Source organism: Pan paniscus, chromosome 13, assembly GCF_029289425.2.
Source record: "Pan paniscus chromosome 13, NHGRI_mPanPan1-v2.0_pri, whole genome shotgun sequence".
Lineage (NCBI taxonomy): Eukaryota > Metazoa > Chordata > Mammalia > Primates > Hominidae > Pan > Pan paniscus.
In genome coordinates this window covers 123,987,178-124,010,314 of record NC_073262.2, presented here as the reverse complement: position 1 = coordinate 124,010,314, position 23,137 = coordinate 123,987,178, and the positions used below count along the sequence as shown (strand labels likewise).

General features: G+C 38.7%; 1 long non-coding RNA gene across 1 annotated transcript in view; it reads left to right on the top strand.

The window, feature by feature from the left end:
• LOC129397308 (uncharacterized) overlaps positions 1 to 23,137 on the top strand; it is a 126,052-nt gene that overhangs the window by 22,537 nt on the left and 80,378 nt on the right. Inside the window, exon 3 of the long non-coding RNA XR_008624594.2 lies at positions 9,006 to 9,178. This is a non-coding gene — a long non-coding RNA (uncharacterized LOC129397308). The remainder of the gene's footprint in view (positions 1 to 9,005; positions 9,179 to 23,137) is intronic.

The window sequence follows — 23,137 nt, the reverse complement described above, 5'->3', positions numbered from 1 at the left end:
TGGCTCAACGGCCTGGTTACAGAATTTCCTGGAGTTTAAATACCCTCTAGAGGTTTCCCATTGGTTACCTGGTGCCCACCCTACGTAAATGAAGTAGTGGCCCACGATCAGTCTGATAGATTGTGGAAAGTGACCAATCAGAGGCTGAAGTGAAGTTACAAAGTCACCCCCTATGGAAACATCTGATTGGTTGTGGAAAGTGACCAATCGGGGCTGAAATTACTCCTATGCAAAGTTAGACTCCTATGTATAGTCTCCTATACAAAGACTTGGCCCACGACCAGCCTGATTTGTTATGGGAGGAGACCAATCAGAGGTACTTTCAATTTTTCATCTGTCACGCAGAAAAGGGGTGGGTTGCAAAGGGAAGAGCCTCTGGTCCTTTTGTTACTTGGGCATGGAAAGTTGGGGTTTTCCTTTTGATTTAGTTCTAGGAAGTCAGTGTGAATCAGCCTTAGGTTCTCTGCCTCCAGATCCTACTCTCCTGTTTCATTATGGTACTTTTCAAGTACTTCAACAGGAGCGAGAGAGCAGGGAAGGGGAGCACAAGAGCTAGCAACTGTGGCCAAATATTAGTAATTGATGACTAACTAAAAGGTGTGCAGGTGTTTATTGTGCTATTTCAACTTTTTTGAAGGGTTGAAGTTTTTCAAATAAAACATTTGAGAAGATACACAAATGACAGCACAGCGGGGCTTTCTGGGGAGTTGGTAATGATCTAGATTTAGACATGAGTGGGAGTTACAAGAGTGTCTTCAATTTGTAATAATCCAGTTAGCTATTCACATATGGTTTATGTACTCTTTTGAGTATACGCTATTTGTCAATTAGAATGCTTTAAAATAGTGCTGTATAATTGAATGAGGAATACCTAAATGTGATCTATTGTTATTCCCGAGTGCACAGTGGTTTTGGAGCGCAAAGGGTTTTTCAGTTCATCAGGCAATCTCATTTCTTTTGTTTGCTTTGCACATCAGATTCTGGATTCCACATTCAAAATTTGAACCAAAACTTTGGTATGGAAAGGGAACAGAAATAAGATGAGGTTACTTAATTAGAGATAATTTTTTGCAGGGTGGATCTTGGTGTTGTATAAGTGACTAGAAGCTTATATGATTTTGAGGGCCCTCCTTCAAGGAAAATGATATACGCTTAAGCCTGAAAGTAGTATACTGATTTGGAGGAGTCTAGGAAGTGAGGGTTTAGAAACTTGAGTATCGTTGTATTCATGAGAAATCTGCTTCTAGCATTTTTTTTTCTTATTTTAAGGTGGGACAAAGGAAAAACTCAAAGTATTATTGTTTTGATGTCTCCTATTTCAGCTAATACTATACTGTATTTACTATATTCTTATTGTGTCTCTCAGGCACCTCCAATAACTTTTTTTATGACTTAAGGGGACAAATCCCCTCTATTTGCTTCTAAACAATAGCTGGAAGAGGAGCACAAGATCTATGGACTAGTCTTATGGAAAAGAGGATTAGAGGAGAATCTCTAATTTGCTCCCATGTGAAATGACAGAAAACAATACATGCCTCGCTGCTGTCTCTGAAATCAGGGCCTAGAGAAGGCCCCTGTATCAGGCACCATGTAACAGCTCACAAGGGATGAAATCAAACCTCATTTAGTCTTCCCAGTGGCTTTCTGAGATGAGAGTGATTATTCCCATTTTGCAGCTGAACAGTTTCCTGCAGTCAACCAGAAAGTAATGCCTGAGCCCGAATTTAAATGAGGGCTTTTGCTCCCAAAGCCTATGCTCTATCTGTGACACTCTGCTGCACTAGCCAACTGCAGCCCTTTCACAAGGTGGGACTTATAAACGATCATGATCTTAACTTCAGGGATCTGGTGTCTGCTTTTTATGCCTCTAATAAAAGAGATGAAATACAGAAGGGTTGAATGTTAAAGAGAATGTCTTAGGCAAGCGGGCAAAGAGAATAAACCTATCACAGAGAACTTAGACTCTCACTTCTAACAAGGTCAGCCCTTCCTGCTTAACCCTTGTAAACTCTCCAGATTTCAAAAGAGAAAACGAGAAAGTTGTATATTTTATGAATAAAAAAATTTATCTAGCTGATGTATATTTTTTCTCTTTGAAAAAAATTTTTTATTATACGTTAAGCCCTGGGATACATGTGCAGAATGTGCAGGTTTCTCTTTAATTTTCATACTTAAGTCACTAAATTAATGCAATTTCCTAGTTCCTTTTCCTAATTAAGTTATTTTCTTCATGCCAGCCAACTAAACTTACCAATATCATATAGAGACTTAAACATTTTTGTTTTGTTTTTGTTTTTGTTGGAAACAACTCACTTTGCTCCATTTTAGAGTGGTTTTATGAAACTGGGCAGCAAAGACAATAAACTTCTCTCTCTCTTTCTCTTTAAGGAATTGACAAACATAAATAAATAAACCTCAAGATTTCACTTATAAATGAACTTATCCAGGGTCAGATGTTTTTCCGTAAAAAAAAAAATCATGTGGAAAATTGTGCACTCTTCCTGCTTTGTTTGCATAAACCCCAAATCAGCGTCAATCAGCTTGTCTTGATTTGGTATCAAGCCACAGCAAGGGGACTGGCAAAGCTTAAATAGGTTTCAGGACCAGCCAAAAAGGGGCAATCTGCTGGTGGATACAAAACAGTTAATCTTTTGAAGGCAGGCATCTGAGAGCATTTGGTAAAATCAGGCAACGCTCGGTTCTCATTAGGCCTTTCCAGCATGAAAGGCTTCTGCCTTCATTTAGTGACACTGTCCATGGACCAGTTTTCTTCAGTACACAAAACAGATATGTTTGCCTTATAGGTCTGGCAAACAAGTCTTGTCTTTCATTATAAGGACAAGTTTATTGATATTGAGACAAGCTGTGTTCCCACTTCCACTTGTGTTTGAATTCCTGGACTGCGGCTGAGGCTCTCTGGAAGGCAGCATAAAATCACTATTGGCTGCTAGTTGAGGCCTGATTCTTTACGGAGAAAACTTCTAACACCTCAAAACATAGAGCAAATATTAAGTCCTTCAACTTTTGGCAAAATGGTTTTATAATCTGGGGGGCAGTGGCTCGGGATAAGTTATTCAGCCGTCAAGTATTTTTAAAAGTGTAATGTTAGAAATATATGTAGTATTTCTTCTCTCTCTCTCTTTCTCCTTTAGGGAGGACTCTAGCTTCATGTTTCTTGAGAGTAGAAAAGGCAATTCTTTTGGACTGACACCATGAGCCACGTTGAGGATGGGCGGGACTAACGTTTCCTGAGGGTCATCCTTCCATGCAGCTCTTGAGGATACTTTAAACTGTTCTGAGAACACTGGACAGACCCTTCCCCTCCAGTGTGCAGCCACCATGCTGTGTCTACCAGCTCAAAGTCCACTCAGGAACTCTTTGGAGAGGCTGAGGGGTGTTCTCCTAGTAAAAGAAGTTTTTTGAGAGTCGATTTCACAATTTCCTCTCAGATTTACAAAGGCCAGTTGGAGACAAGAAGGTAAAAGTTTGGCCCAATTATGAACAGTCATTCATTGCAGCTGATAGTAAAAGAACTATAAATGCTATATTAATCTTTATTATGTCAATGCAATGGTAGTTAATATAAACAGGTAAAATTTAATTTCTGTTAAATTTAATAGACACCATAAACTCTACATGAGTCTATACTTTTTTCCTCTCTCAAAAAATGCAGTCTTTTTTTCAACAAATATTTGTTCAGAGCATCAACATGAAGAAACCTGACCTAAAGTTTGGCTGAAACCTTGCCCCGGTGGCCAAACACCCTCATCAGCGGTAACACTGAGCAGTGATAGCGAAACGTTGAGTACAAAAGCAGATGGTGGTAGTAGGGAGGCCTGATGCTTACAAATAAACAGTGGCTAATTAATCCAAAGTGATTGCAAGGAGGCCACCTGGCTATTTTCAAGGTTATGAAATGGGAGCAGACGGGTGGTAAAAAAAAAAAAAAAAAAAAAAGGATGAATTCAACAATTTCAAAGAGCTAAGTGTGAGATTTTGTTTAGGGAACCATCGTAGGGTTGATGAACTATGCATGGAAATCATTTAGAGATACCAGGAGCTGGAGCACAAGTAAGAGAATGCGGCCGTGAAACTAACCGTCTTTTGACTTTTTGGCTAATCATGTAAATAACTACAGGTGATTGGTGACAACAAAAAAGAAACTTATCTTTGGGGTCTTGACTGCTGGTGGTGGAAGGAAGATTGAAGATTACCTAGCATCCTAGGTAATCTTATCTCCTAGCTTCCTCTTATCTCAACATATATAGAAGTAGAAACTGTGATTCAAGATGTCCTGCCTAAGGTTGTGTATCAAGTAAGTAGCAGACTCAGAACCCATCCCTCTTTAATTTTCCTTTTAGAATCCAATAATCCAGAGACACTAAGACTTGGTGCAAATGGAAATGCTAAACGTCTACACATGTAGCCTCAGACACAAAGACTAGAAATATTTGTGAGTGTATAGTTACCCTGGCGTCACCAGGGTTCCACTTGATCACACTGTTGATGAATTATAGGCAGATATATGATTATATGAGACAAATGAGATTAAATAAAAGGAGGAAATGCATGAGACCGGTGTAATTCTTTGCAACTTTTCTAAAATTTCAAACTCAGTTTTTGACAATGGAAACATAATGAGAAATCCTCCAATTTTTCAGAAAGGAGGGTTTTTTCCCTCCTCAATCTTGTAGCCAAAACACTGAAGATGATAGAATTGATTCTGTAAAAGCTGTTAAAAATGTAGTCAATTAAAAACATACTCTTGAGTGAGTAGAAAAATTAGACATCATTACTAATGTGGATTGGTCAGGTCAATCTGGTACTGGTTAGGTTATCTTGTGTAGCAGCACTGGATGTGATATCCGCTTTAGATAGAGAAATGAGCTGTGGAGGCATAGAATGTATTCCTTAATGTGGTATCTCGCTCACTCATCTTACACCATTTTTTTTTCTTTTTTAAAGTTGAGCCTGCCATTCCACCTCCAAAATGATGGGGTTAGTTTTACATTAGGATATTTTAAAAAGACCATGCTAACACAGTTTTTATCCGATATTAATACATCGATTTTGGCTTATTCATTTTTAATCAGTCAGATGGGTAGATTCATTCAGAAAATGTAGAATAACTGAGTTATTGATTGATGGGGTCACTGGCTGGGTGAGGGTTGGTAACATCAAATAATACTAAAAAGGGGCATTAACAATGTCTGACTTTTGGAGTTTTTAAAGTTATTATGAGATTCTTGACCAAGTGTATGTAATTACAGAGGGCCTAATGAAGATAAGGTGGCTCAAAGATTTGTTTCCAAATGTTTCTCTCTTTCATATTGCTTCTAGCTACTTAAAGGTAGAAAATAAGGGTGATTGAAAAATTGATCTTGGCGGCCAATCAGCAGATTTCTGTTGGAAAATTTTCCTCTGAACTCTAAATAAAGGTAGATTTGATTATGTATCAAAAAACTTACCACCCACAGGGATTTATACACATACCATGCGGGGCATCACCATGTGGCTCTGTGACAATTGTGTCCGCATGAACCAAGCATTTTATAGCTGTTTCAAAGTTCTACAGCTGGTTTGTTAGCGCTTTTCTCTTTCAAAAATCTTTTTTTCTTGTAATTTCTCATTTTTACTTTTTTTGATAGCAAAGAAGAAAATAGAGCACGAAAAACTGTTACCTCAAATTAGATGGTGAGATCCAATTCAAGTTATTGAGTACACCTTAAGTAACTATGTAAAAGGCCCTGTGCTACATTCAGGAATTTTGAGTCTAATCATTGTCATAGACTTTGTTTATGTATTTCTCAGAGTCCTGATCTTGGGAATATCTAGATTCTAGCAGCTCCCTCTCTTCAAATCCATCAAGAAAAAGTAGCCCTGAGAAGGGTACTTAGTCTGTATGAAGGGTTTTGGGCGGCTGCTGGGCTGTGTTGGGAAAAGCAGCAGCTCGTCTCCCTAGAAGTGAACTGTGCCTGAGTGGCTTCACTGATTCACATCACACTGAACTTGAATCCTTGTTTTTATGGGAAATAACGGTGTAGGAACCAAGGTTTACATTGAAATATTGTTGAGAAAAACTTATTAAGGCACTTCCCTTCACTGTCTGTATGCATGGTGTCTACATGAGATAATTTTTTCAAACATTCTTCCGTAGAGAATAATTTAGGAAATTTAGAACCATGAATAACCCAGGATTGAAGCTCCAAAGGGCTAGTTAAGGTAGGAAGGATGCGACTGTGCAAGAAATGAGTTGAGATTGACTGGATATAGGGACAAAGTAGAGTCTGCATGAAGGTTAGTTGAAGACTATTTCAAGAGCCTCCCAACTAGTTCCCCTTAAGTTATCCTATACAGTGCTGTCAAATTGTCCCTCTTCAAGACTAGTTTTAAATTGTATATTATAAACTTGAAAGCCTCCAATGAATAAAATGTAAACACTTTCTGTACAATACCCCATGCACGTTGTCATAACAGCAATTTCCTCATTTTCACCTCCACACTTCTGCAAAGCTCACCTCTTCCCCAATTTTCCTGTGTTCACTTTTAGGCTACTGCAAAATCCACTTTAAGAGAATGGAAAACAAGGGACTGGATCCGCAGCCAGATTTAATTTCTTGCTGGTCTCTCAGCACCATCTCCCTCTGTACTTTTCTCCTCTCCACCCTCTCTGCCTTGGCAATTTTCAGAATATATCCTTGCATTAAATCCCAAATTATACCCCCTTTTCATTATCATTATTAATTAGCCCACAGACGGTTCAGCCCAAGAATTAGATATGCAAATGCCAATTTGACTTTCAAGTTTAGCTACTTGTGTAATCCCATTATGGTATAGATTGTCAACATATATTGAGATACATTGTTATTTGTTACAAATCTCCTTTAGACAGCAAGCCTGGGTTTGTACTATAATTTGTAGGTACACTACTTTGCTGGGATAATCCAGTTCTACTTCTTCAAAAACACCACACACACACCTGCATCAACATGACTGATTCCTGGCAAATAGGGGTGTTGCTTCCAAGTAGGTGATTCACTCTCCATTAACAGCTTCTTCTCCAGCACTACCCACCCAAATGAGTTTGCTCCTTCTGAAAGAGAAATCATGTCTACAATTAGGTTGGGATGACCAAAAATGAGGGGAAAAGAAACATGTCGAAGGAGTGAGTTTAATCTTCCTTAGAGCATAGATTCTCTAGCACTTAGAACAGAGTGGGGAGTCAGAAGAAATTTTTAGTAAAAGTATAAAGTAGATTCTCAGAGGAAGAAAATAAAAAATAAATATTTGTTTTTTTAAAAATGATGATGAGCTCCTACTGCACTTATTAGGATGACTTAAAAAAAAATACTGCCAATACCAGATGGTGGTTAAGATGTGGAATATGGAGCAACTGAAACTCTTCTCCATTGCTGCTGGGAGTGTAAAATTGTATGGCCATTCTAGAAAATTATTTTTGCAGTTTCCTGTAAAGCAAAATATACACTTGCCATATGACTAGGTATCCCATTTTTAGGTATTTACTCAAGTGAAATTAAAACTTATGTTCACACAAAAACCTGTGCATGAGTGTTGACAGCAGTTCTATTTATCATCATCAGAAACTGCAAGAAAAACAAATGTCTGTCAATGGTGATTAGATTACAAACCATGCTACAGCAATATAATGGAAAACTACTCACCAATAGAAAGGAATAAACTATTAATAGGTGGAGTAGCTTGGATGGATCTCAAAGGCATTACTCTGAGTGAAAAAAGGCAGTTTCAAAATATTGCATACTGTATGCTTCTATTTAAATGAAAGTCTCAAAAGACAAAACTAGAGTGACAGAGAACAGATCAGAGGTTGCCATGGGTTAGAGGTGAAGGAAGGGGACTATAAAGGGGCAACAGGAAGAATTTGGGGGAAGGACAGAACCATTTTCTATCCTGAATCTTCTAGTATTTAAGGTATCTATACATGTGTTAAAATCATAGAATTATACATAATATTAACTCTATTGTATATTAATTTTAAAAGTTAGGCTCACAACTGTAATCTCAGCACTTTGGGAGGCCGAGGCAGATGGATCAACTGAGGTCAGGAGTTCGAGACCTGCCTGGCCAACATGGCAAAACCCCATCTCTACTAAAAATACAAAAACTACCCAGGCATGGTGGCACGTGCCTGTAATCCCAGCTACTTGGGAGGCTGAGGCAGGAGAATCACTTGAACCCGGGAGGCGGAGGTTGCAGTGAGCTGAGATTGTGCTATTGAACTCCAGTCTGGGTGACAGAGTGAGACTCCATCTCAAAAAGAAAAAAAAAAAATTAAATCTAAAAAAAAAGAGGTAAGAAGCATGGGCAGAAAAGAGTGTCTGATACAAATTAGTCTTTCTTTAAAACTTAAGTACTTTTGTTACAAAAACAAACAAACAACAGCAAAAAAACAAACAAAAAATAAAACCAGTGTGGAAGGAAATTCTTTCTAACTACACAAGGAAGTTGCGGAAACCACTGAATACCTACCAGGTAAGCTGCTAGGAATTTATCATTTGATTTTTCAAGTTTGAATAAAATTAGTTTTTTGATATGCAAAATGGAGAATTACATGAGGAATTTATGTTTCTATTATGATAGAAACTATGGAAAAACCACACTTTTTCCCTTGCATGTTTGATGCTTGAAAAAGAGACTTCACTAAAATGTGAGGCTATAAAAAATATGTCCTGTGGAAAGTTTAAGTCAACATATTATCTTTGAAATTGACATTTGCTCAGGAAAAATCACTGGCTTCTTTAATAGCCAAGTTTTTCTCTCCAACTTGTATGGCTTCTTTTTTTTTTCTTCTTCTTTTTTTTGAGACAGAGTCTTGCTCAGTCACCAGGCTGGAGTGCAGTGGCACAATCTCTGCTCACTGCAACCTCCACCTCCCAGGTTCAAGCGATTCTCTTGCCTCAACATCCAGAGTAGCTGGGACTACAGATGTATACCACCATGTCCAGCTAATTTTTTTGTATTTTTAGTAGAGACGGGATTTCACCAAGTTGGTCAGGATGGTCTCGATCTCCTGACCTCGTGATCCGCCCACCTCCGCCTCCCAAAGTGCTGGGATTACAGGCGTGAGCCACTGCGCCCGGCCTCCAACTTGTATGGCTTTGAGGGTGGTTGTCATGGACAGAGATCACGGCAAAATGAGGTGAGTTCCATTTTTTGTTCTATTTTGTTTCTCTCTTTGGCTTTACCTGTTTATGTCTATCATTTTCAAAATGTATGGACTTAATCAGCAATCAAGAGACACAGCTTTGTTGCTTACATGTGGAGATGTGACTTTATTGTAGCTATGCATTTCAAATATTCACCAATTCACATAATAATGTACTTCCCTTATTGTTCCTGTACAGCATCACCCTTTTCACTGTGTGTCTGCGTGTGATTTTATAATTAGGCTACATATTTACCAGATCTTTATTTTACATTTCTAATACCAAGAATTTACGTTAGTATATATTTTCACCTTTGCGATTTCGACATGAGGAAATATTTGTTTTCTAAATAATTTAGTTTTTTGCTGTTATTGTTTAGCAATCTCGTGCTTTTGCACAGAGAGAAGCATTTCACAATTCTAATGGCTGCACACTCATCTTCTGAAATCTATTGTCACTACTCATCACTTATAATTTCAAAGACACCTACCACTGTTTAAGGCACAACAAAACAAAACAAAGGCACCTGTGTCAGAATATAAGGGCCTGAAACAGGTGTAAATAAACTATAGCCTATGGGCCATGTGTCTGCTTTTGCAAATAAAGTTTTATTGAAATACAGCCACATCCATTTGTTTATGTTTTATTTACAGCTGCTTGTATGGTTCCATAGCAGAGTGACAGAGACTCTATGGCCCACAAATCCAAAAATATTGACTCTCTGACTTGTTCAAAGAGTGTTTGCCAAGCCCTAGTCAGAATGCTTATCTCACCAATACTTCATTTGTGTTATGCCAAATTTTATCTTAAATATATTTATTTGAATATAACGAGTTATATTTAATATATATTACAATATAATAAATACAATATATTATATATTAATATATATTTAATATATAATATATTAAATATATTTTAATATATAATATATTACAATATATTATATATTTAATATATAATATATTACAATATAATATATTTAATATATAATATATTACAATATAATATATTTAATATATAATATATTACAATATATTATATTTAATATATAATATATTACAATATATTATATTTAATATATAATATATTACAATATATTATATTTAATATATAATATATTACAATATATTATATTTAATATATAATATATTAAATATATAATATTTAATATATAATATATTACAATATATAATATTTAATATATAATATATTACAATATATTATATTTAATATATTATATATTACAATATATTATATTTAATATATTATATATTACAATATATTATATTTAATATATTATATATTACAATATATTATATGTAATATATTATATATTACATATATTATATGTAATATATTATATATTACATATATTATATTTAATATATTATATATTACAATATATTATATTTAATATATTATATATTACAATATATTATATTTAATATATTATATATTACAATATATTATATTTAATATATAAAAATATAATAATTGATACAATATATTATATTTAATACATAATATAATAAATACAATATATTATATTTAATATATAATATAATAATAAATACAATATATTTAATATATAATATAATAATAAATACAATATATTATATTTAATATATAATATAATAAATATAATATAATATATTTAATATATAATATAATAATAAATATATTATATTTAATATACAATATAATAATATAATATATATTATATTTAATAAATAAATATAACACTCAAGTTATATTTAAATAAAACCTCAGTTCATTTATTTACTCTGAAACCACCTTGAAGGATGTTAAATGGAATTTGAAATAAAGCATTGGACAAAATCCATTGAGGTTCTGCTTGTCAAAACCTGAATGTGGGAAGGCTAGGGCTGGGCCTCCACAATGAAATACACATGTAACATCCACAAAGCTGTTAGACATCAAAGCTCCCTGACATGCCAGCCTTGCTAAGTGGTAGGAAAGGCCCAGCCACAAGAATGGGCATTTGAGTAATGAGAGAGTGTGCTGGGTAACATGTTACCTGGAAGAAGTTTATATTTTTTTCACCCTCAATCCTAGCATATCTTTAAAAGAAACAGCCCTTCCATCTCTGAGGCATAGATGGAGACTATTAACAAAAGGAATTTTGAGCATTCAAACGTAGTCACTCAGAGGAGTTAAGTCTTCAGCATTTCCTTTGTTGAGTGGATTTTGGTCATAGTCAACAGGAAAAAAAAACCCTGCAAATGGAACCAGTCCACCTATCCTTCCCTATTGGGGAGTACAAATGGGTTACATTTACTTTAGTGTACAATTTCTTTGGCTTTGAAAACCTCACCTGATTGATATCAGGAGATACAGTCTGTTTAAGCCTCCCATTCTCCTAACATTGCGGAGTTTTCCCAGGTTTGTTTATAGAGTCCCCACTAAGCTGCAATACCCAGCGCCAGCTCCCTAGAGCTCAAATCTGGCTAATGCTGTGAACTTGCCTCACTGAGGCAGGGCTTAACCTCCTTTCATCTTGTTGCTGTTGCTGTTACACGGCGATGTTTGGGAGGCCCGCCACTGTGGTTTAGGAGAGTGGCTGCTGCTGCTTTCTCGCCCAGCCTACGGTGCACGTGCTGCCTGATTGGCTGTGCCAGGCTGGATTCCAGGACCTGCTGCATGCTGTACCAGCAGCATTTCAGTTCTCTCTTCCTATGGTCCTTAGATCTGGATGTTGTATCTGGCTAGTTTACAGTCTCCCTGTTTCTGGTGAGCTCACTCTCAGAGCCACTCTTGTCTTTCCTATAATCTACCCACCTCAAGGTTCTTCTAAAAACCCAGGAATGCATATTTGAATCTCTAGCAGGAACAGAAGATAGTCTTGTTTTTCTCAAGCGGGACTCCTTTACATCTGTGTAAATTTAGAAGCAATTAGATTCTTAAGAGGAAAGACCTAACCAATTCTGCTGTCATCAAAATCTAAACCTTAAACACCAGTGGATTCTTTGGGGAGGAGCTGTTGTTATCAGGGCCTTTGACCACCGTGCTTAAGCCCCATATCCTCTCTACCTGAGCATGAGTGGAGTAAAGATTATGCTGTTGAACTCTAGTTAGTGGAGGCAGAAAAAGTTTACTCACTTTTGAACTTTGCAATGATCAAAGCTGAGGGCTACATCAAAAACATGCTCTCAGGCTATCTATAGGGAAATCACCTGGGCATTCTAAAAGTACCAATCTCTGCCTTTTCCCCCAGCAACCCAGGGTGGGACCTGGAAATGTGTTAATGAGAACGTTGGTACTAAACAAAGATATATCTATAAAGTCGGAACTTCCCATCTGTAGACTTCAATTATAGATCAAAAACATTAAAGAGTAACAAAATACAAATTAAAAGCCCGGTAGAACAACTACATAGCATTTACACTGTATTAGGTATTATAACTAATCTAGAGATGATGTAAAGTACACAGGAGGATGTGCTTAGGTTATATGCAAATACTACACCACTTTAGATAAGAGACTTGATCATTCATGGATTTTGGTATCTCAGGGGATCCTGAAACCAATGCCCTGAGAATACTGAGGGTTGACTATGTATTATTAACAATTTTCTATACATATACATGTTTGCTAGAAAACTGCACATAGTTAATCCTGTAGGATAGGCCTGATACTTTTTAACCAATCCTTTAGTTATCTATGAAACGATGATCCTAAGGGGTCTCTCCTGACCTTAATTAACCTTCTTGAAGCATTTATTTTAGCAAAATTCATATCAAAAGGAGTATTTTAAATTGAAGCCCACAACCAGATATATATATCGAAAAACACCAAAATGTTTTAAAAATACCTACCTAAGGGAGTGCATTCTTCAGATTTTATCTGACTGGTTGATGCCGTGTAGATAGTGTGTACGAGGCTCACCCACACACAGAGAAATTGCCCATAATAGTAGACAAAACTTCAAATAGTACTTTTCTGCTGAACCACTTTTTAAAACTGGTGGGACTCTGGGTCCGGCTGAAAGCTGCAATACAGACTAGCTACTAACCCCAGGCAATACCACAGTCTGCTTTCTCTTTCCTCTAGTTTTTTGGGGGTCGCTGATGTTGTCTCTTAAGCCCAAAGACATTGAGATTAAAAAGCAAAATTTGAGACCATCTCCATGTCTAAAGGAAAGGCACAGATTTAAGAAGATCCACTGAGGCCGGGCACGGTGGCTTATGCCAGTAATCCCAACACTTTGGGAGGCTGAGGCAGGTGGATCACCTGAGGTCAGGAGTTCGAGACCAGCCTGACCAACATGGTGAAACCCTGTCCCTACTAAAAATACAAAATTAGCCAGACATGGTGGCTCGTGCCTGTAATTCCAGCTACTCGGGAGGCTGAGGCAGGAGAATCACTTGAATCCGGGAGGCAGAGGATCCAGGGAGCCGAGATTGTGCCACTGCACTCCGGCCTAGGAGACACAGTGAGACTCTGTCTCAAAAAAAAAAAAAAAAAGAAAAAGAAAAAGAAAAAGAAAAGAAAAAAGAAGATCCACTGACCACAAACTCCAGATTAGAGTCCTGGGGATTCATCTTCTCCAATGTGATGTCTACCTATAGAGGAACACAGAAATTGAAAGAAATGTACAGATGTTGGTGGTGCCTAGTGTTAGCTATTTTAGCTGAAAAAATTAACATAAAACTTATCTCCCCTCTTGCAGTTTTCACCAGCTTGTCATTTTAGTGGACAGAGCATTAGTCACTCTTGTATTACAAAATGTGAATTTATATTTACAAATATAATAATTTTCAAATGTATACTATTCATTCTCTATGTACTGATCCCACCTACCAAAGAACACCTTTAAGACCGTCAGTCTACCTGCCATATTCTGTTATAGTATTTTATTCTTAATTGTTTCCTGATGCCTTTTATTCTCCTCATTCCACCACATCACCCTCTTTCTCTTTTTCTTGTTTTACTCCGGATCCTTAAGTCTACCTCTCTTTCTTCCTCGTTTGTCACTCGTGTATAGCTCTGTGCCTGAAACTAGGTCATGAGGCTGTCAAGATGTCAGCTTCAAATTTAGTTTTCAATTCCCTGTCTTTAAACCACTTTATACTTTGGGGATGATTTGTTCTTCTCTGTGGTTAGATGAAACAATCTGAATACCCTTTATATTGCACATGAGTTTTTCTATATATATATCTGCTTAAATGGCTTCTTATAAGTCATTGTGCACTGGTATTCACATGTTACAGAATCCAGGTTGGCTTAAAAACCTTCTGGTCTTGATAAATTAAAAAAAATGATAAAGCATCTTACAAAAGACACATGAAGTTAATTTTTGTCACCATATTCATAAAACAATTCCAGTAACCAAATGCTGCCCACTTTTCAAAATGCAATTATGGTTATACCTCATCGAGAGAAAAGATTTTTAAATATTAAAAATAAAATAAGCCACAGAAAACTCAAATATCCTCCCCTAGGAACAAATGGTAAAATCTGGTATTCATTAAAATACTTGAATGTTAATGGAAGAGAAAAATGTAAGCTCTCTGTGTCTGTTTTTTTGGACCAAGACAGTGTGGTTTCTCAGTTTTCTCAAGGCCTGGCCAACTTAGGATCTGGTGAGACTCTTTGGAGACAGGAAATGGGAGGTTGGACATAGAGGAGAAATGGGTGAAATGGTTTGGGGTTGCTTTGTGCTGCACATCATCCTGACCTTCCCCATGGAGAGGCACTTTCAGGCACAAGGAGCTCAGTCCTCTTGCTAATGCTCTTCTACTGACAGAACCTCACTGTCACCAACATGGGAAAATGGTCTCGAAACAAAACAAAACAGGACAAAATGGAAAGATCTTAGAAGATCTGTTGGTTTTGAGGTTTTAGAAAAGGATAAAGCTATGAAAATCAAGAGCATCACAAACAAAAGGAATTTACCTTCTCTCACCTTCCTTGTCCTGATACCCGCCTTCCTGCCTCCACCTTCAGGTAGATCATTAGCCAGAGCAAGACTGTCCAAGGATATCTGCATGGATCGGCTCACTTCAGTTGGCTTACTAGTTAATATTCCACCAATGACAGCCATTTGGGTTTTGGAGTTTTCTACCCTTTACATCTTAATATTATTTTCAATGCAAGTAACTCTAGGAAGGTCAGAGGACTGTCAGTTATTAATACTTCAGAATAAATTAATTGAATCCAATTGCCTTCCCCATAATTTCTAGATTAGACCAGCTGCGCAAAGGAAATAAGACTTCTCACTGCTAGTAGAGAGGGGATTTGTTGATGAGAATTCTGGATTGGGGAGGAGAAGGGGGTCTATTGAGTTTCTGAGGGTCTATTGAGCATCTGAGGTTGAGGGAAATCAGCTGTTTCTGAATATCTACAGTATGAAGAATGGAGCAAAAAGGCAAGAGGGAGGCTGTCAAAGTCAATACTGAATTGTTTAAATGTTTGCCCCCGGCCATGAAAGGGAGGAAAGCTCCCAGCCTGATAGCCTCCAGGAAGAGAGCTGAACAGTTTTATAAAAGGCAGTCAACAGCCAAATTTCTGACTTGCCAATTAGATGAAGGGCAGTGATTATTATGTATCTGTTGAAATACATGTTACCAGTTCTCTACTCTTTTGTATTGATGTATGCTTGTGACAAATTCTGGCACACAGTATGTACTAAACAAATGTTAGTCATCATTATTTGTAGTATACATGTTAAAAATCACACGTGATCAGTTATTAATGTTTATAAAATTTAATTAATTTCTTGAATAGGTAATATATGAAGAGAATATAAAAGCTTAAGAGTTAATTGGGAGATAAGATACACATAAATAAAATGTTTACTCCTTTATTACAGAAAGAAACAGCAATAGAGAAAAATATAGTTGTTAATATGGAAACAGTTTTCCAAAAAGGAAATTTTTCTATAATTATATTTTATATTATTTTGTCACTAAATGTATAATAGAGGTGGTTCAATGTTGGTAAATAGAGGCACATTTTTAATGGCTGCAAAGCATTCTATTATGTAAAGTTACATATTTAACAAATCAATTATTGATATATGCTCAGGCTATTTCTAGTTTTTATAAAAATTACTATTATAAATAATGCTGTAATAAACTTCTGGGTTGCTAGGATTTTGTTCTAAAACATTGGTAGTGGGCAAGGACTTTCTAAACTTTATACCAAAAGCAAAATTATGAAGGAAAAGTCTAAATTTCTTTACAAAACAAAGAAGGAAGGATACTACTCAAAGAAGGAAGGATACAGACTCACTCTTACAAGAATTTTAAAAGATGAGTGACAAATATTATTATTTTGTAATAACTCTTAGGTCAGTGATGGGATGGAGAAATTAGAATTTTTAGCATGTTTTGATCTCTTTTCTTTCTACAGGGTTTCCATATGGTTGCATCTGTCCTCATGTTTGAATAACATGTATATTCCCACTGCTCCCAGTGATGTACATTTAGGCCACCTCTTTTCTTTGGGCGTCAGATCCATATACACATCTGCCTACTTGAGTTAGCCACTTTATTATCTGACAAATATTTGAAATTTTACATACAAGACAGCACTTTTAATCTTCTCAAGCCTAGGTCTCTCCCAGTCTTTGTGTATTCAGGAGTCCAAATCTTAGAGTATTGAATTACTGTTGATACCTCCCTTTCTTCCTCCTCACACTCAGTATCACCAAGACCCATTGGCACCATCTCCAAATACATCCTTAGTCCATCCATTTCTCTTTAGCTCCACCAAGATCACCCTGGTCCGCATCACTACCCACTCTTCCTTAAACTACAGCTAGAGTTTCCTATTTGGTTCCTACACCTCCTTCTTCCCCACCTCCCTGATTTGCCACTCAGCAGCCAGAATGGATACTTTAAAAAGTAAATAGATCATGCTTCATGCATCTTCAGAGCTTCAAACTCTTCAATGGCTTTGCATTCTGCTTTATTAAATTTGAACACTTGGTGCCTAGAAAAGCATATAGAAGGCACACAACAAATATGCATCGAGTCAGTAATTATCAAGGCTGTCCATGGTGTGGCCACTACCCACTGGTGGGACTCACTTTGGGGCAATCCTCTGCCCTCTCTCTTCCTTTCTTCCTCTCTCCTTCCGCTTTCATCTTTCCCCGGGGTCCTCCAATGTGCGCAGTCCTTGCTGGGTCAGGATATTTACACCCGCACTTCCCCTTATCCTGGAGGGTCCTTATCTACTTCTCCAGGGCTGTCTCCTCCTGGGGGTTTGGGACACAGTGTGTAGGTGCTGTCTCCTCTGAGGCCTTTTCCAAATGCCTAGTCTAAGGAGACTCACCCTGGGATTCCGTTTCACACTACCCTGCATTGTTTTCCTCCACATAATATATCAGAGTTTGTATCTATGTATCTAATTGTGAAATAATTTGATCACAAGACCTCTAGGGCAATGTCAGTGACAGTATTTGGCTCATGATTGTGTCCTCCGTGTTTCTCACAGTAGTGCAAATTATGAACCAAAAATGTAGCTGGAGAGGGAAAATCATACCAGCTAACAACACATTTTGAAAACTTGCTTGATGCCAGGCACTCCGCCTTGACAGAAATGATACATGTAAATGCAAACGTGGGATTGGAAGAGAGCATGACGTTGCGCAAGCCACACTGGTATTTGTAAGCATACACTCTCTCTTGAATCCTCACATTTGCCCCACACAAATCTCGACTTCTCATTTTAGGTGCAACAAAACTGGGGCTCAGAGAGGTTGAGTAAACGCCACGGTCTGGACCCAAACCTAAATCTGTCTGACCCAATAACCACCCTTCTGTCTCCATTTGGGAGTGGCTTCAGTGTCATACCACTTGAGGAGGAGTCTCCATCTTTGTGGGGCTGACTTTGACCTCAGATGCTGCCCAGTTGGGGTAGAATCTTCTATTCCTTTTGTGGACCGCAGAGTTGGACGGGGAAAGAAGCCTAGATGTTCTTTAGGGGAAAGAAGGGCTAAAATGGTGCCACTCCCATTTTCTCTCCTGACATTGTCCATAACTAGAGTGATGCCTCCATCCTGGTTTGCCAGGACAGTCCCAGTCTAGTCTAATTATACAGCTTTATTTATTTATTTATTTGTTTATTTATTTAGACAGAGTCTTGCTCTGTAGCCCATGCTGGAGTACAGTGTTGTGATCTCTGCTCACTGCAATCTTCGCCTCCTGAGTTCAAGTGATTCTCATACTTCACTTCCTAAGTATCTGGGACTACAGGTGCACACCACCATGCCCACTAATTTTTTTTGTATTTTTAGTACAGATGGGGCTTTGCTATGTTGGCCAGGCTGGTCTTGAACTCCTGGCCTCAAGTGATCTGCCCGCCTCGGCCTCCCAAATTGCTGGGATTACAGGCATGAGCCACCGCGCCCAGTCTATTTATTACCAGAAAGATCCCTGGATGGAGAAGAAGTCACATGGTTGCCCTGTCCATTGCTGTGCAGTATGGATGATGGCCGCTTTGCTGGCTTTACTCTCAGCTTTCTTCCTTCTTCGCCTTGAGCAACTTGCTCTCTCTGCTCTAACACATTGGCTCTTGCAGGTGGCAGCTGACTCTTGCCAGCTTCCGGATCATCTGCCCTGCTAATCCACCTTGCAGCAAGCTCATGGACTAGCTATGGTTGGAGACTACTGTGAGGTGCCAGGACTGGGTTTCAGGATCCATTGCCCTGCTCTGCTCAACATGCAGCTGGCACTCTGCCTGCACACTCGTGGCGAGAGGAGCTCATTGTTGTTCCCAGCAGCCCCTCCAATCCTGACCATCTTTCCTCTGGGTTCTTCCACAGTTGACTAGCCTCAAAAACACATTGGAAACTTCAGGGAGAGCAACTAGAGTCCCCTACTCCCTTGCCCACTGGAGGCTGCTTTGTGTCTTCAATGGGGCTGATTTGTGTCTTCAATGGGGCTGATTTATTTTGCTCTGTCAAGCTCTTACAGGGAGAACACGTGTCCTTGCGTTCTCATCTCCGCTTCTTCTATTCCCTGCACAAACCCCTGCTCAGTTTTTGAGATGATAATGAGCTGCTGGTTTTCTACCTTGGGTTTGTCAATTTGTTTCTAACAGAGTGAATATTTTGTCTCTTGATTCGTCATCATAGAAAGATGAATGCCATGCGCCGTAACTATACAACGCCTTCCTGTCTGCCTCCTTGCTCCCACATAACCATCAGCGGAGAGATGCTGGGCAGCCTGGATTTATTTTTCTCTGCATTCAATCAGGCACATGACACCATGTAGGGAATGTCAGTTTATTCCAGCTCAAGGTGAATTTCTTTCTCCTCAAGGCAATGACACAAAAGTTCCCTAGGGGGCAGCCCCTTGGAGACTGCTTGATTGTATTTTTCCGTAAATGAGTTTTCAGGGGAGGGTCAGGCTTCTGGTGGGATAGAGCTGGCAGGACCGGTGATGGGATTGGATGTTGTCACCCCACGCTGTCATCTGAGGCAGGGCTGGATTGATTGCATCATTTAAAGTAAGCAAAACCCCGAAAAAGCAAAGTGCTTGATTTCCAGGCTTTTCTTTCAAAAGGGGACAGCGGAAAGCAATTTCATTTAAAAAAGGGGGTGTGACTCCAGAAAATTTGTCTCATGTCTGTTCTAGGTGAACTTTATTTTTACTTATTGTTCCATCTAATTGCATTCATTTGCAATGCTGAGTGCTTGCACTTGCCGGGATGGCTGGGTTCTGTGGGTGGGAGGCTGGCTACACACGTAAGAAAGAGCAGGAGGCCAGCGCAGCAGTGGTTTTTAACTAGCACTCCAAGGAAACCGGAGGTTTTTGTAGGAGGTCGGCAGAGGAGCCTGGAAAATAATTTTGGAATGTCTGATATTTTACTTTTCTAGCCATTGCAGTTCTTTGTTGTTTCTTTTATTGCTAACCAGACTTGTCAGTAGAAGGATCATCTAAGTCTTAGTTTAACTAAAGCATGAAGGGCGTCCAGAACTTCAAATTTTGAATATATTTTGAAAAGGAAAAAAAAATTGTCCATATAGTGCCTAGTATTTTCACGGGAAGCAATGTATGGTATAATACTTTGGGATAGTAATAGGAAAAAAAAGGTTTTTAAGTAACTCTTGCAAATATAGTTGAACTATTAACAGATTTAGACCTAGGAGTAAGGCGTTGGCACCCTAGCTGGCCTCTTTCCCTCAACCCTCACCTGAGAAAGTCTTTGTGGCACAGAGAGCTCCTTAGACCATGGTCCTACAGTATCAAGCAACAGATGGTAGGGGCTGGGCACAGTGGCTCACACCTGTAATTCCAGCATTATGGGAGGCCAAGGTGCGAGGATTGCTTGAGTTCAGGAGATTGGGGTCAGCCTGGATGACATAGTGAGACTCTGTATCTATAGGAAAAAAAAAAATTGTGGGATGTCATGGTGTGTGCCTGTAGTCCCAGCTACTCAGGAGGCTGAGCTGGGAGGATCACTTGAGCCCAGGAGGTTGAGGCTGCAGTGTGCCATGATTGCATCACTGCACTCTAGCCTGGGTGACAGAGTGAGACCCGTCTCCGGGAGGGGTGGTAGGGGGAAAGCAGATGGTAGGCGGGGCCAACTGGCGACGGAGCAGGAGGAAGGATGAGGCTGGGGTGTGGATGAGGCAGGGCTGGTCACTCTACAGCTTTTTTTCTCTGCCCTATTTCCATCTTCTTTCCTCAACTTCGAAGTCATGCACTGAAATGCCTCTCTGGGTCAGGCGGAGTAAGGATGCGTGACGTGGATGTGGAGGGCCTGTGACATGCTGCTCCTGGCCACCCTGCTCTGCTCTTTCTTAGGGAGCAGCTCCTGATGAGCAAGGGGAGACTCTGAGTGTCATAATCCAATTTGTATAAAAATACTCAAGAAGAAGTCTCTCCAAACTTCCCTCAAGGCTCTTTCCCTTACATACGATGGTGGCTTTTTCTTGGCTGAAATTCAAAGAAATCTCCAAAATGAACCAGAAAGCACTTTAAATCACTTTGCAATTCACAGCTTGTCTCTCCTGGTTGTATATGTTTATTGTATTATTTTTAGAATGTTTACTTAAACAGCGTGCAGAGCTGGCTGAGAAGAATATCTGAATCTTTTATTAGAACACGTCTGTGTCTTCTATCACGGGGGTCCGCTGGCAGGTGGCTAAAAATAGTTTGCTGAGCCCCTTCCTCCATCAGAAGGTTGTTTATTTGCCAGAAAAAGAGACAAAACAGAACCTCCCCTTTAATTCCTCTCCCTAAATTTCTTCTAGAACAGAGTAAATGCTTTGCCTCAGAAATAAAAGTTATCTGCCTTGATGTGGGAGCCGGTGAGTAGTCGGCCCCTTTAGTCTTTTTCTGTGAATCTGATGATGACATTAGTTTTCTGATCACATCACATACTTGGTCTAAAATGTTAGCAGCTTACCACTGCCTACATGGCAGGGCTCGAATGTCCTATATCTGGTATTCGCGGTTCTTTATAATCAACCTATCTCCTTGGTTTGTCCAGCATTATTCTCCACTGCTGATGAACTTACACTTCCAGACTGACTCTTCAATGTCCCCCAATACCCTTGGCACCTGCCACACTTCTCTCTACTATTAATAAAATGCCTGACTCTCCTGATAAACAGGTCTGGTCCTGCCCATGTTTTCAGGAACGGCACCAGATTGCTGTCCTGGGGAAGCCTCTTCAGCCTGCCAAAGTTAATTCAAGCTTTCCCACCTCCTAAAATACTCACCACACCAGTCAGCTCTTTTGGACACTTAGCAAATAGGAGAGTCTTTCGTAGTTATTTATCTTTTTATGTGGACAAGTTTTGTTTTGTTAGTATCTCAAACTCCTGGGCCTAAATGACCCTCCCACTTCAGCCTCCCAATTTGCTGGGACTATAGACGCTTGCCACTGTGCCTAGCATATTTTTTAGTGTCCTGAAAAATTCCGGGAATGGTGATAGCAGATTTCACTCTCTGTATCTGCAACAGCAATTGACAAATAATAATGCTTAATTAGTGTTTGATGATTGATTTAGGGATTCTCGCTCTATCCCCACGGGGTGAATTAAGCACTCTTCTCATCCCCACTGGGACCACTCGATGCAGGAGCTGAGCTCTACAGGGTTTTTGTAAAGTAATGCTTGACAAACACTACTCCCTCTAAAATGCTTGCAGGAGGAGGTAGGGAATGTTGTGAAGAGGAAGGTCACCTCTGTGTTAAAAGAAAAAAAAAAAAGAAAGAAATAACCTGCTTTGTACAATGTCCTTATTGAGTCAGAGAACCCTTGGACATATTAAAGGTGCAGAGAAATCCTGCAATAGAGAAAGCTCTATTATTTTGTTGAACCTACCATTTTCTAAATTTATTTTACCACAGAAGTCCCTCTTTTTCCTTCTGTGATATAATAGATTTAACATCCAGAAATAGTAAAAGGCGAAAGATTTATACTCTGAAGAGAAAGAAGACTATCCAGAAATAGTGGGATTGTGTTGAGCACAGTTTGAGAGAGATATTTTCCTGTTTAGTTTCCCATCCATCCTCCCTCTAAGCCACATCTTCAAGGAGATTTTCTAATCTCCGACTGTGGTATGATCTCTTGGATAATTGGACCCCAATGCAATGTAAAGTGTTTACTATTTTATCCAGTTTTTACCAACAAAGTCCTCCTATTTCTACCACTCTGTTGTGTATCCTTTTAGGTAAGTCCAAGTGAGGAAGATTAATCTATATTTCTAGTTGCTGAAGTAACCACTAGGCTTAAATAACTAGACTATTTCTAGTACCTCTGCTACTAGCTAGTTATGTGAACATTTTAGGGATTTTCTACTCTAAACAGATTTTATTTTAACACAATAATTAACTAAGGACTTAGAAAGTAAGTAATGTTGGAACGGGGGTAGAGCAGGAGAGGGTTTGGGGTGATCAAACAGGGAGCAAAATTAACTAAATCCAAGCCTGTTGACTTCCAGGTAAGTAAGTGGGCTTTCCATATACCT